The sequence below is a fragment of the Globicephala melas genome, chromosome 9, assembly GCF_963455315.2.
Source record: "Globicephala melas chromosome 9, mGloMel1.2, whole genome shotgun sequence".
Lineage (NCBI taxonomy): Eukaryota > Metazoa > Chordata > Mammalia > Artiodactyla > Delphinidae > Globicephala > Globicephala melas.
In genome coordinates this window covers 87,457,595-87,472,926 of record NC_083322.1, presented here as the reverse complement: position 1 = coordinate 87,472,926, position 15,332 = coordinate 87,457,595, and the positions used below count along the sequence as shown (strand labels likewise).

The following is a 15,332-nucleotide window of genomic DNA, read 5'->3' as shown; positions in this document are numbered from 1 at the left end:
TGACTTTGTGTTCCAAACACATTAGTTTCTTCATGCATAAAATAAATATGTATGAATGAATGTGAGAAAAGTTTTCATCCTTCAAAAGATATGTTGTTTCAGATATTTTCTACCTTATTTCCATTATAACTTCTAATTGTTAAACAATAGAATGTCTTTTTCTTATATATAGTATTTTCTCATTTGTTGCAATATACTTGGTCATATTATTCATTTCTTTAGTCTGGTCTTGTGCATTTCTTTAAAATGTGAGATGAGTTTAGAATATCTCATTAGCAAACTCAAAAGCTACATTTTAGTTTTTAGCTTTGAAACTGTGGGAGAGAAATTAAGACTGACAATTGAGATTCATCATAATGGACTCTCTTTTTAACACTTGACATCAATATAAGTGTTGTCATTGTTCTTTGTTCCATTTACACAATTACTTAAAATCCCCTTTTCCTTCCTTCAGTGTTTTAAATCAGAAACTAGATAAGCAAGTTGTTTTTATTTCTTCCAAAGTGCGAATTTGGGTGAAACAGAATGTGTTCAGGTCAGAAGAATGCTTAATTGTTCATTACCTAGAGGCCATCACACAGTTGGGGCTTAGCAAAAAGACTTGCAAATAAAGTTAATTGTTGTGCTGTAGAAATAAGGAATAATGGAATGGTTGTACTGTTGAACCTTTAAGAGGGTGTAAGCAGGAGTCTGCAAACTGTAGCAGGCTGGCCAAATACAGCCCTGCCACCTGTGTTTGCATGGCCTGTCATGTAAGATGGTTTTTATGTTTTTAAATGATTGAAAAAAATTCAAAAGAAAATTTTGTGACATATGGAAATTATATGAAATTCACATTTCAGTGTCCACAAGTAAAGTTTTATTGAAGCAGTCACATTCATTTGTTTACGTATCTGTGTGCTTTTGTGCTACAACAGAGACCATTTGCTTACAAAGTCTGAAATATTTATCTGGCTTTAGGCAGAAAAAGTTAGCCAGCCTCTGGTGAGAATGTTACTGAAAGATGGAGGAATATGACATTGTAAGCTAAGAAGTATAGTTTTTTGAAAAGTAGGAAACTCATAACCAGTGCTTAAGGGCTAAAATGGAAATACGCTCATTATGGTGAGTCAAGAAATGTGTATGAAATGAGAGATAAATACGGGTTTTTTTCCTTCAGAGAGCCTAAGCTCTGGTAGTGAACTTGACAGCTGAAGGCAAATTTCTGCAGATTTTCTGGACTCTGGTACTGCTAAAATATTGTGTTCTTCCTAATAATAACAAATTTTATGCATGTTTGCTATTTTGCAGTAGCTCCTTGGAGGCCTATCTGGCGTCCAAGGGCCTCCTCACAGGCTTCTACCCACCTACTGTAAGCGTCCCTCTTACTTTTTCCTACAGTCTTTTGTTTATGAACTTGTGAACACATTCTGCCCTCGAGACTCCCTGAGAGTAAGTTTGAGCTTAGAGAAATTATTTTTCAGCTCCTTAGCAAAGGCTGACTTGTTACACTTTTTTTTTTTAAGGTCATTTGTATTTGGGCCGCAGCCCGGCAGTTTGTTCCCTTGCTTCTTTTTGGCTCTGTCTGCACTTTCCCCATGCTCTACTTTTCTGTATTTCATCTCATTATCCCTCCTTTCCCCTTTGTTTACTTGAAGCTTACCTGCTTTTACCCATCCGGGTCAGATCCATAGTTAGGGTTTGTGGGAACTGTGTGGGAGGAGAATGATACTCCCCTTAGAGAGGAGACAGGGAGGCGGGAAGGGAACAAGATGGATTCCACAGATAATTTGGTATGTCTAGGATTTAACATCTTTCTGGGGAAGTGTTGGGAGGTGCAGCCAGGGAGGGAGGGAGAATTTATTATGGAACGACCCTCTCTTACACCAGTAGGTTTTCAAATCTTAGTGTGAGATTCATCCAGGCTACCACTTCCCTGACCCCACCCCCGGAGATCCTGAGTCTCAACTGCATGGAATCCAGGGTAGGTGATGACAGGTGGGATACAAGCATGGCTGGGGTGAGAGCAGGTTGTGGAAGGTCTTGAGGTCTTGTTTGAGCTTCGACTTTTGTTAGTAAGGTAGCTAATACTTTGAGATTCTTCATCAGGAAAGTGACCCTGGGAAAGCAGTTTCCAAAAGAATTATTCAGAATGCATTGGAATGAGGAGGAATTCGAGGCAGTGAGGTAAGCTAGGGGGCTGTTATAGCAATTAATATGCATTCATTCTCATTCCAGAAATGATTTGAATTGGTGAGACTTCAGACTTAAGGCAACAGCAGCAGAAAAAGAAAGAATTTGAAAGAGAATTTGAAATTGGAAACAAACCTGATACATGGGATAAAGAGGATGAAAAATGAGAGAATATAAAATAAGTTGTCTTAGATTTTGGAGAATACAGAGTGATATTACCTGATGTTTTGATGAACGAAATTAAGATTAGCTTTACTTCAGGAAAGGAGTAAGTTTCACAGAAGACTTCGCTTTCCTTTTGCAGTTACCTCTTAAAATCTTACTGATTACAGTTTTACTGTCTTGCTTAATGGTTTTATTCTACTTTTATTATATACTACTGCAGACCCTTTTGGAATGACATGAGATAAAAAATGATACATGTTTTCTTTAGTTGGCATATTTCAAAAATGAAGATATTGAAAATGAACCCTTACTCCCAGTACTATTTTGATTTCTGTATGTATTTCCATTTGCATTCTTTTTTTGTTTAGGATTTTTGCCAACTTTATTGAGGTATAATGGACATACAATAAACTGCACACATTTGATAGGTTTTAAAACATTTTTTTTTAAGTTATTTATTTTATTTTGACTGTGCCAGGTCTTAGTTGCAGCACATGGAATCTTCATTGTGGCATGCAGGATCTTTTTAGTTGCAGTATGGGGACTTCCTAGTCGCGGCATGCCGACTCTGAATTGCAGCATGCATGTGGGATCTGCTTCCCCGACCAGGGATTGAACCCGGGCCCCCTGCTTTGGGAGTTCAGAGCCTAACCCGCTGGACCACCAGGAAAGTCCCCATTTGTTAGGTTTTTGATGTATGTATACACCTGTGAAACCATCATTACAGTCTTAATTATAAACATATCCATACCCCGCAGAAGTTTCTTTCTGCCAAGTTGTAATCCTTCCCTTCTGTCCCTGTTGATCTTCTATCATGTAGATTAGTTTGCATTTTCTAAATTTATATAAATGGAGCCATACAGCATGTATCCTGCTGTGTCTTGTTTCTTTCAGTCAGCATCCCTATTTTGAGATTTGTCCATCTTGTTGAGTGTATCCGTATTTCATTCCTTTTTATTGCTGAGTAGGATCCCATTGTATGGATATACCACAGTTTGTTTATATTTGTTATTTGTTGATGGATATTTATTTTCAGTTTTTGCTTTTATAAAGAACCTGTGGTGAACATTTGTGTATAGGTCTTTCTGTGGGCACATGCTTTCATTTCTCTTGGGTAAATGTGTGATGACTGGATCATGTAATAGGTGTATCTTTAGGTTTTTAAGAAAGTGCCACGTATTTCCCCAAGAGCCTTTACCGTTTTTTCCCACCAGCTTATTTAAGACGTCCAGTTCCTCCATATACCTGTGAATACTTGGCATGGCCAGTCTCTTTTAATATTTTGGCATTCTAACAGGTATGTGGTGACATCTCATGGTGTTAATTTTCATTTTCTGGTGACTAATGCTGTTGAACATCTTTTCATGTTCTTATTTTTCATCCCTAGATTGTCTTTGGTGAAGTGTCTGTCTTTTGGGAGTGGGGGGGGGATGCGATGTGCAGTTTGCAGGATCTTAGTTCCCCCACCAGGGATTGAACCTGGGCCCTCATCAGTGAAAGCGCAGAGTCCTAATCACTGGACCGCCAGAGAATTCCCTGTTTGGTGAAGTGTCTGGTTAAATCTTCTAACAATTAAAAAAATATATTGGGTTGTTTGCTTATTATTGAGCTTTGAGACTTCTTTTATATGTTCTGGGTACAAGTCCTTAATCAGTTATGTGGTTTACAAATATTTTCTCCCATTCTGTGGCTTGTCTTTTCATTTTCTGCCTTCTTTTTGTTGTGGTACGCGGGCCTCTCACTGTTGTGGCCTCCCGTTGCGGAGCACAGGCTCCGGAAGCACAGGCTCAGCGGCCATGGCTCACGGGCCCAGCCGCTCCGCGGCATGTGGGATCCTCCCGGACCGGGGCACGAACCCGTGTCCCCTGCATTGGCAGGCGGACTCTCAACCACTGCGCCACCAGGGAAGCCCTGACATTTTTTTTTATGTAATTTTTTTTTTCAAATTTATTTTTGGCTGCGTTGGGTCTTCGTTGCTGCGCACGGGCTTTCTCTAGTTGCGCCGAGTGGGGGCTACTTTTCATTGCGGTGTGCAGGCTTCTCCTTGTGGTGGCTTCTCTTGTTGCGGAGCACGGGCTCTAGGTGCGCGGGCTTCAGGAGTTGTGGCTTGTGGGCTCTAGAGCGCAGGCTCAGTAGTTGTGGTGCATGGGGTTAGTTGCTCTGCGGCATGTGAGATCTTCCTGGACTAGGGATTTGAACCTGTGTCCCCTGCATTGGCAGGCAGATTCTTAACCACGGTACACCAGGGAAGTCCCCATTTTCTGACATGTTTTGAAGAAGTTCTTAATTTTGATCAAGTCCAGTTTACCAAAATTTCCTTTTTTTTTTTTTTTTTTGTGGTACTTGGGGCTCTCACTGTTGTGGCCTCTCCCATTGCGGAGCACAGGCTCTGGACACGCAGGCTCAGCGGCCATGGCTCACGGGCCCAGCCGCTCCGCGGCATGTGGGATCTTCCCGGACCAGGGCACGAACCCGTGTCCCCTGCATCAGCAGGCGGACTCTCAACCACTGCGCCACCAGGGGAGCCCCAAAATTTCCTTTTTATATACATGCTGTTTCACAAAGATCGCCTTATGTTTTTTTCTAGATGTTTTATAGTTTTTACTTTTTCCATTTTGAGCTAATTTTTGTGCATCAAATACATAAATTTTGTGGATCAAAGTTCTTTTTTTTTTTTTAAACAAATGACTATCCAGTTTTTCCAGCACTTTTTGTAGAAAAGATTATTCTTTCTCCACTGAATTGCTTTTGCACCTTTGTCGAAAATTAGTTGACCATATATGTGGACTGTTTCTATTTTTGGACTCTATTGATTTGTCTGTCTTGTCACACTGTCTTGATTACTGTAGATTTAATAATGACTTGAAGTCAGGTGGTGTAAGTCCTCAAAATTTGTTGTTTTTCTAAGTTCTTTTGGTTATTCTAAGTCCTTTGGCCATGGCTCACGGGCCCAGCCGCTCCGCGGCATGTGGGATCTTCCCGGTCCGGAGCATGAGCCCGTGTCCCCTGCATCGGCAGGCGGACTCTCAACCACTGCGCCACCAGGGAAGCCCAGTCCTTTGTATTTTTATATGAATTGTAGGATCACCTTGTCAGTTTCTACCAAAAAATGCCTATTTTGATTGGGATTGCATTGAATCTATAAATAAATTTGTGACAAATGACATTTTAATGATATTGAGTGTTTGCTCCATGAGCCTGATAATTCTGTGTTCATTTAGGTTGTCTTTAATTTCTTTCAGCAACATTTTATAGTTTTCAGTGTGTTGGTCTTGCACATCTTTGTCAGATTTATCCCTAAGAATTTAATATTTTTGATGCTATCACTAGTGGTGTATATTTTTAAATTTCAGAATTTTACTTTATTATAGTTAGTACTTACGTAAATCATGTTTATGATTATGGATTCTGGAATTAGACTTGGATTTAAAATGCAGCTTTGCCACGTTTTTTTAAAAGATTTATTTATTATTTATTTTATTTATTTTTGGCTGCATTGGGTCTTAGTTGCGGCACATGGAATCTTCGTTGAGGTGTGAGGGCTGTTTGTTGTGGCTCACAGGCTTCTCTCTAGTTGTGGCGTGTAGTTTTTCTCTTCTCTAGTTATGGCGCACAGGTTCCAGGGCCCGTGGGCTCTGTAGTGTGCGGCACCCAGGATCTCTAGTTGAAGTGCATGAGCTCAGTAGTTGTGGCACGCAGGCTTAGTTGCCCCACGGCATGTTGGATCTTAGTTCCCTGACCAGGGATCGAATCTGCGTTCCCTGCATCGTAAGGCAGATTCTTCACCACTGGACTACCAGGGAAGTCCCTGCCACTTTTTTTTTTAACTAACTTTATTTTTTTTAATTTATTTCATTTTATTTATTTATTTATTTTAGCTGTGCTCCGTCTTTGTTGTGGCATACGGGCTTCTCTAGTGCGGTGCGCGGGCTCTCTAGTTGCGGTGCGCGGGCTCTACAGCGTGTGGGCTCAGTAGCTGAGGTGCGCCTGTTTAGTTGCAGTATGTGGGATCTTAGTTCCCCGATCAGGGATCGAACCAGGGCCCCCTGCATTGGGAGCGCGAAGTCTTAACTGTTGGACCACCAGGGAAGTCCCTGCCACTTCTTGTGTGACATGAATTAAGCAAAAGTCATTCAGTCTCTCTGAACTTGTTTTCATCAGTAAAATGGAGAATGCTTATAGATGGGGTTTCTTAACCTTGACAGTGTAGATTCCAGTCACAGCTGCTCAGACTGACAAATGAAAAATGTCTTCAGACATTGCCAGATGTCCCTGGGTAGGGGTGAGACGGACAGGATATAAAAATCACCCCTGATTGAGAACCATTGGTTGTTCTAACTTCATGAGATTACTGTGAGGGTTAACTTGATATGTATGGAAAGTTTAGAGGACTTATCTATGGCAGGCGGTGATTGAGTGATACTATATCACACATTCTTCAAGTTGTTTTGGCAACTTAAGGTATTTTGTTTACTCTAAATAAGCTCAGAATAGACAGTCTCTGGAAAGAAATTATTTAATTATGTCTTAGAGTCCAGGGACCTTTTTTTTTTTTTTGCGGTACGCGGGCCTCTCACTGTTGTGGCCTCTCCCGCTGTGGAGCACAGGCTCCGGATGCGCAGGCTCAGCGGCCACGGGCCTAGCCACTCCCCGGCATGTGGAATCCTCTCGTACCTGGGCACGAACCCATGTCCCCTGCATCGGCAGGCGGACTCTCAACCACTGCGCCACCAGGGAAGCCCCAAAATTTATTTACTGATTTTATTTATTTGGTTTCACTGGGTCTTAGTTGCGGCATTCATGTGGGATCTGGTTCCCTGACCAGGCATTGAACCCGGGCCCCCTGCGTTGGGAGCATAGAGTCTTATCCATTGCACCACCAGGGAAGTCCTAGGGAACATTTTTAAGAAAAATATTTATTTATTTATTTATTTGCTGCTTTGGATCTTAGTTGCGGCATGCGGGATCTTCTGTTAAGGAACGAGGCTTCTCTCTAGTTGTGGTGCACGGGCTCCAGAGCGTGCAGGCTCATTAGTTGCAGCGGGTGTGTGGGCTCCGGAGTGGGCGGGCTCAGTAGTTGTGGTGCGTGGGCTCTCTGGCTGTGCCGCGCGGGCTCATTTGCCCTGTGTATGGGATCTTAGTTCCCCAACCAGGGATCCAACTGGCGTCCTCTGCATTGCAAGATGGATTCTTAACCATTGGACTACCAGGGAAGTCCCCAGGGAAAATTTGATAAAGAAATAATTTGGTGTGGGTGTTTTATACTAGTTTGAGAAGGTATATCTAATTACATGTCTGCATGGCAGTCAGAAAGAAATGAAGAAATGGAGAATCATTAAGAAATTAAACTGATGTCTACTTTCTCTTGTGTCACATCTTCCTGGTGTGGTTTTATTATATTATGTCAAAGGTTGTGGCTCTCCAGAATATCAGTTATAAAAATCAAGTGTGTTTCAAAATGCCGTTAGCTTCACCTTGCCTGATGGGCATGTGTTGTTTCTTTGCTGTTCATCATTCATTTCATCATCTATGAAAAGAGCACCCTAATTTCATTTTGCAAAATCGTACAGTATTGAGAGTGTTAGTGGAAGTGCAGCTGGGGGGATCTTGCCTGAGCCAAGAGATAGGCACTGGACGCAGTCTAGACCTGGAGTTTCCTCCCTGGAATTTGCATCCTGTGCCCAGTGACTGGAGACCCTGTGAGGTTCCCTGTAACTTTCTAACAACTCTCCTTCCCCTTTTTTCTGAATGGAGTTGGTTATAACAAATTGATGTTTACCCCTTCTCTCAAATAGCATAGATAAAATCTGCAAAGGGCCCAGAATTGCTTTGAAAACTGATATATAAGTATGTACTTTTCATACATATTATCTTATCTGATTTTAACATGATATTTCTTTGTCTTCATTTCTTTGATTTTCCTACCAGTGGAGGGCTGTTTTGTGAGAATAAATCTGATCTACAAAAAAATGTCATCGGAAAAAAAAAATGTCATCTGAGAATGTCCAACCTTTTTTTTTGCGATATGCAGGCCTCTCGCTGTTGTGGCCTCTCCCGTTGTGGAGGACATGCTCCGCACGCGCAAGCTCAGTGGCCATGGCTCACGGGCCCAGCCCCTCTGCGGCATGTGGGATCTTCCTGGACCGGGGCACGAACCCATGTCCCCTGCATCAGCAGGCGGACTCTCAACCACTGCGTCACCAGGGAAGCCCTGTCCAACCCTTTTGAATAAATTTTCTTAGGTCTGTGTTTGGTGCTATAGACTTCTATGACTGACACAGTGAAGTAATTTTAACACTAGTAAGCCAGAGAGCAGGAAATGTTTTACATTCAAGAAAGCCTCTCATTTCCCATTTTTAAAAGACTTATTCCTTCATAGGTTGGAATAGTTTTAGTATGTTTAATTGTAGGGATGAACATCTCTGTCTCAGACTGAATACCAGGCAGAGGTTGTAGAAGTCCATGGTTCATCCTATGGAGGGAATGATGAAAACTGACATTTGTTGTCTTTCCTGTCTCTTGTCTTGGATGCAGATGGCCTTTCTGGATATTTAGAAGGAGATTGATTAGGACATGGCTAATCTTGTGATTGCCTGATGAGTTTTAGGCCAAGATATAGTTTGAGGAATTGCAGTCTTGGAAAGTGGATGAGGTTAGGTAGAAGTTGGTAAGCTTGTTAATTAAAATAGAAAGATGGCCAGTGCCAGCTTCCAGGGCATCCCTTTCAATGGCAGTTTAACATTTCTTGGGAAATTAAAGCAGAAGGCATTTGTTAGGCTTCGTTTACTATTTAACTTTACTTAGATTAGAAGTAAATTACTGTGCTTAAAGGATCTTGTTTTAAAAGATAGACTTGAAGCTTCCATTTTAGGAAGAAGTTCCATCATTGGTAGGAAACTGGTATTTAAAGTGTTAGTATTTAGTCTATTAAGATTATATAGTACAGTTTTAACTTTGTTCTTTTAGACATAACTATCTTTGTACTGTTCACAGTGTGAATGTTTATTCAATATTTTATAACACCTCCCAGAAAGTTTTAACTAACATCAAGGTGTTTTGTTTGTTTGATTTGTTTTATGGTTGGGAAATTAGTATTGAAAATATAACATGAGTTCTGAAAATATCTGTTATGCCCTTTTAAAGGAGGGCAGTGGTTGTGCTTTGCTTGTTTGCGGATCACAGTATCTGGAATTTCAAAGAAGTTTAGCAGGTGATCTCAGTAGAAACCCCCTGTGCTGTTAAAAATTGTTGATAAAAATTCATATCCTTTAATCACAGGAAAGCCACTGGAAAAACACTGTCATGGTTGTTTTCTTCATAGTTTATAATAGATTAGTAGCTATACATTAGATTGTGGGAAAATGTAGAGTAGGCTGGGATGGCTGGAGGTACATATGCCATTTATAGTGAAAGATAAAACTGCTCTCTATATGTTGTAGCTTGTATTTGAAATGTTCTTATTACTCTTTTCTTCAACTTATGTATCAGCAGTTCTCAAACATTTTTCTCTCAGGACCGCTTTATGCACTTAAAAATCATGGAGGACTACCAAATAGCTTTTGTTTATGTGGGTTATATCTTATCAATATTTACTATATTAGATTTATCAATATTTATTAGAAATTTAACTTAAGTTAAAAATTATTTGTAAGTAAATTTATTGTTATTTAAAATGATCACATTATGGTCACATAAATAACATATTTTTTAAATGAAAAATAACTTTTCCAAAACAAACATTTACTGAGAAAATGGCATTGCTTTACATTTTTTGTAAGATTCTTTAAATGTCTGACTTAATAGAAGACAGTTGGATTCACATATTTATTTCTTTGTTCTGTCTATTGTGATGTACTGTTTGCATTGAAGCAGGGGTCCCCAACCCCCGGGCTGAGGACTACTACCGGTCCTCGGCCTTTTAGGAACCTGGCGGCACAGCAGGAGGTGAGTGGCGGGGGAGTGAACAAAGCTGCATCTGCCGTTCCCCATCGCGCTCCCCATTGCTTGCATTACCTCCTGAACCATTGCTCACATTACCGACCGAACCATCCCCCTCCCCCCACCCCGTCCGTGGAAAAATTGTCTTCCATGAAGGCACCGTCTTTGGTGCCAAAAAGGTTGGGGACCGCTGCGTTGAAGTATATATGAAGGAAATCTGGCCTTGGATAGGTTTACTGTTAGGAGAACAGTGTTTTTATAGCCTTTTCACATAATTGTGGATATTTTTTATTACTCTACTAAAACTTGGCAAACGTTAGAAGAAAGGTTGGTAGAAGAAAGGTTGTATTGTGGAATCTGAACCCATATTGATGGACTTTAACATAACTGTTGCTTTAAAATCTGTTGATTTTCTTGCAATTTAAATGACTTTTCCCTCCATACATGATTATGTAATATCATTTGGAAAATATTAGCTTACCGAGTTATGCAGATCTTCCAAATGTTGACACATACAGTAATCAAAATTAACACTTGTTAACATCTTATCAGAAAGTGTTTAATTATTGAGACCGGTCACACTTAGGGTGGCAGGTATAAATTTTATAGATTTCTAGTATTCTCTTGCAACCTTAAATTTTATCATCAGCAACAAATACTTTCATCTGTTTTTCTTTAATTGATAGGTTCTCTTCACTCATTTTTTTTTTTTTTTTTGTGGTATGCGGGCCTCTCGCTGTCGTGGCCTCTCCCGTTGCAGAGCACAGGCTCCGGACACGCAGGCTCAGCGGCCATGGCTCACGGGCCCAGCCGCTCCGCGGCATGTGGGATCCTCCCGGACCGGGGCACGAACCCGTGTCCCCTGCATCGGCAGGCGGACTCCCAACCACTGCGCCACCAGGGAAGCCCTCTTCACTCATTTTTAAGAAAATGTCTGCCATATACCCAAGTCTGAGTAAGCATAATTTGTATATATGTTCTTTCAAGTAAAAATGATGTTTCATGAAAAAAGTGGCTCGTTCAGCTCACAACTCAGTTGTCCGAGTGCTTTTTCTTGAGAGAGGTATCATATTTTGGTGGGCAGCAGTAGTTTTTATGTGCATTTTGTTACACAGAATTTTTAAAGTATAAGCATGGAGATTAGTAAAAATAAATTTTACTCCTCATTAAGGACCTTCTTAAGTGAAAAGCTCCCCCCCCCTTTTTTTTTAAGATAGTGGTGAAGTATACACTGACTGGTACAGGTAGGGATCATTGCTTTGATTCCTGCTAAGGCACCAGCACTTTTACCCACCATTATTATTGCACCATCAGTGGAAGAAAGCAAACAGTATTTTAGTAGTATTCTCAGGGGCCACAGAAGTCCTTGAAAATATACCATCTGAACATAATCAGCTTTGCTTCTTTCTAATTTGTGTATGTTTTATTTGGGCCCTGCTTTGAATGAACAGTGTCACTCAGCATTCAAGACTCAGTTATTACTGAATTTTTCTGGAAATCTCAGTTTGATGATATTTCTTCCTTCAGCATTTTGTTACAGTATTTAGCACAATGTGATGGTGTGAGCTTCTTGAAGATGAGAACTGTCTATTAATCTCATCATATTCTCCTATTCTTGATGCATAGTACCTAGATCACAGTACATGACCAGTAAATGCTTGTGGAATGAAGGAGGTGATTGAAACAGACATCTAACAACGCCAAACCTAGCCTGGGATCTTTACTAAAAGAAAAAATGGCCCTGTATACCTGTATTTAAAATTCCTGAGGGAATGTTTTTTGAGCACAGAACATTAAATATTATTTATAATGATGACCCAGAGTTATCATAAAAGATAAAATTATACTTATTGGTCTTTGTGTGAGAACAGGATTTCCATGACTAATTAATGCAAAAATGGATCAAAGGAGCAAGTTTGAATGTCTGTCTTTGTTGAAAACCCTTTGTAAAATAGGAAATAGGAATAGAAAGACCTTTCCTTAAAATCATTAAAAAAAAAAAAAAAATCAGGGCTTCCCTGGTGGCGCAGTGGTTGAGAGTCCATCTGTCGATGCAGGGGATGCGGGTTCGTGCCCCGGTCCGAGAAGATCCCACATGCCGCGAAGTGGCTGGGCCCGTGAGCCATGGCCGCTGAGCCTGTGCATCCGGAGCCTGTGCTCCGCAATGGGAGAGGCCACAACAGTGAGAGGCCCGTGTACCGCAAAAAAAAAAAAAAAAAAAAAAATCAGTCTTAATGATAGTCTTGATCATGGTAAATGTTATGTATATTACCATTTCCATTAAAATCAGGAACTAGATTGGTTGACAGTTCTCCCTCATTGTTGCTTGGTGTTAATTCTGTAAATGTTGGTGCAGTCAGATATAAAAACTAAACAAAACGTATACAAATTAGAAGCAAAGGTTATTATTTTCAGATTACTATGTTGTCTACTTGAAATCTGAGAATAATATGTATTTTGAAAATTATAATCAATAAGAGTTAAAGTTAACTTCTAAACAAAAAAATCAGTAATTTAAAAGTATTTCAACAATAATGAAAACCTCTGTTTACAAAAGAATACCAAAATTATGATTTCTCTTTTGTAATTGACATTTAAGCAGGTAAATAATTTGGACAAGTTACATAATTAGAACATGAACAGTTAAGGTCAGTGCTTTTAACTTGTGACTCTTAGGTGAGACAGATTATTTTAAAAAATCCTGTAACAATTTTCCCCAAATTTATTCAAAGATAAAGTTTCAAGTCAACTTTTATTTTTGCCTCATAATAATTTCAGATGAGTACTGTGTTTATCTTAAAGCATTTTCAGGTTTCAGTTGTAGGAATTACATTGAAAAGCATTTTCTTATTTCTTTTTTAAAGTTTTTTTTTTTTAGTTATGAGAAATTTGAAACTTAGAAGTTGAGCCAGTAGCATATTAAATCCCCAGCACCTGTCACCTAAATTAAAAAATTATTAGTTTTGCTCCATTTCTTCTATTTTTTTCCCTTTTTGTGAATACGTTTTAAAGCATATATAGGATACATTATTTCACTTCTACATACTTCCATATGCATGACTGTTTCAGCATGGGCTGCCATAAGAAAATACCATAGACTGGGTGGCATGAACAACAGAAATTTATTTTCTCACAGTTCCAGAGGCTAGAATTCTGAGATCATGTTGCCAGCAAGGTCGGGTTCTTGTGAGGGCCATCCTCCTGGTTTGCAGACAGCTTTCTGGCAGAGTTCTCACTTGGAGAGAGAGTAAATTAAATTCTCTGATATATCTTCTTATAAGGGCACTAATCCCATCATAAGGGCCCTACCCTCATAATGTCATCTAAACCTAATTACTTACCAAAGGCTCCATCTCCAAATACTATCACATTGTTGGTTTAAGACTTCAGTGTATGAATTTTGGGCTGGGGAGAGGGGATACAATTCAGTTCATAGCAGTGTCTACAAGATTTGTACATCTTCTTGTGCATAATCACAGTGCCATATTATATCCAACAGAATTAATAAAATTCTTTGTTGTCATCTAAAACCCAATCTATATACACATTTCCACAGGTACTTAGTCATTTTACAGTTGATTTGTTAGAATTGGGATCCAAAAATAAGTCCATGTGTTACATTTGTTTGTTATGCTTTTTAAAGCTGGGTAGCTAAAAGGGTGGTTTTAAAAAGCAGTGCAGTGGGACAACTGGCTTTTTCTTTCAACAATAATTGTGTAAAAAAAAAAGTGAAGGAGAAAAAAAATAATAACAAAGAAAAAAAGGGAAGAAGGAGAGGGGAGGGACTGTTGTAGAGTAAAAGTAACTGAAAGTGCAAAATAAACAAATGTGGTATATGGATTTTTTTTTTTTTGGATCCTTATTCTAACAACTCAGCGGTAAAAAGGTGGAAATATCCTAAATTCTTTAGCTCCAATATTCTAGAAAATAGGGGCGGGTAAACATTTGAATTTTAAAGAAAAAGAATTCCGAAAGTATTTTAATTAAATAAGATTTTTATAGTTCTCACAAATTACCATCGTATTTTAGTTTTAAAAGTCTTAACACATGAGGGCTTCCCTGGTGGCGCAGTGATTGAGAGTCCACCTGCCAATGCAGGGGACGCGGGTTCGTGCCTCGGTCCGGGAGGATCCCACATTCCGCGGAGCGGCTGGGCCCGTGAGCCATGGCTGCTGAGCCTGTGCGTCCGGAGCCTGTGCTCCGCAACGGGAGAGGCCACGACAGTGAGAGGCCCGCGTACCGCAAAAAAAAAAAAAAAAAAAGTCTTAACACATGAATGAAAATTTTATGTGAGGATATTGTTAGAACTCAAGATAGAATTAACTCATGATACAGCTTTAAAAACTTCTCCAAAGCTGAATTCATCACAGTAGTTTTATAAAAGTTTGCAAAGAACACTACTAAGATTTAAAAAAATTTTTTAAATTTATTTATTTGGCTGCATTGGGTCTTAGTTGCAGCACGTGGGATCTTTCGTTGCAGCATGCAGGATCTTTCGTTGTGGCACGAGGGCTTCTCTAGTTGTGGCACGTGGGCTCAGTAGTTGTGGTGCATGGGCTTAGTTGCCCTGCAGCATGTGGGATCTTAGTTCCCCTACCAGCAATCAAACCTATGTCCCCTGCATTGGAAGGCAGATTCTTTCTTTTTTATTTATTTATTTTTTTTGCGATATGCGGGCCTCTCACTGTTGTGGCCTCTCCCGTTGTGGAGCACAGGCTCTGGACGCGCAGGCTCAGTGGCCGTGGCTCATGGGCCTAGCCGCTCCGCAGCATGTAGGATCTTCCCAGACTGGGGCACGAACCCGTGTCCCCTGCATCGGCAGGCGGACTCTCAACCACTGCGTGACCAGGGAAGCCCGGAAGGCAGATTCTTAACCACTGGACCACCAGGGAAGTCCCTGCTAAGATATTTTTGACTGTAGTGAATATTTGAGGTGAAATAACATTATTGAAATATGATTTTAACCAGTAGATGGCAACAAATCAATATCTGAATGTAGTTTTAAGAAAATTGCAGGAGAAATAGTATAAGTCATCAACAAGGTACATTAGATTTTT

The 15,332-nt window shown here is 40.0% G+C and overlaps 1 protein-coding gene across 6 annotated transcripts in view; it reads left to right on the top strand.

Moving 5' to 3' along the window:
* The window catches only part of SRPK2 (SRSF protein kinase 2), a 224,586-nt gene that overhangs the window by 26,856 nt on the left and 182,398 nt on the right, over window positions 1-15,332 (top strand). The window lies entirely within an intron of this gene.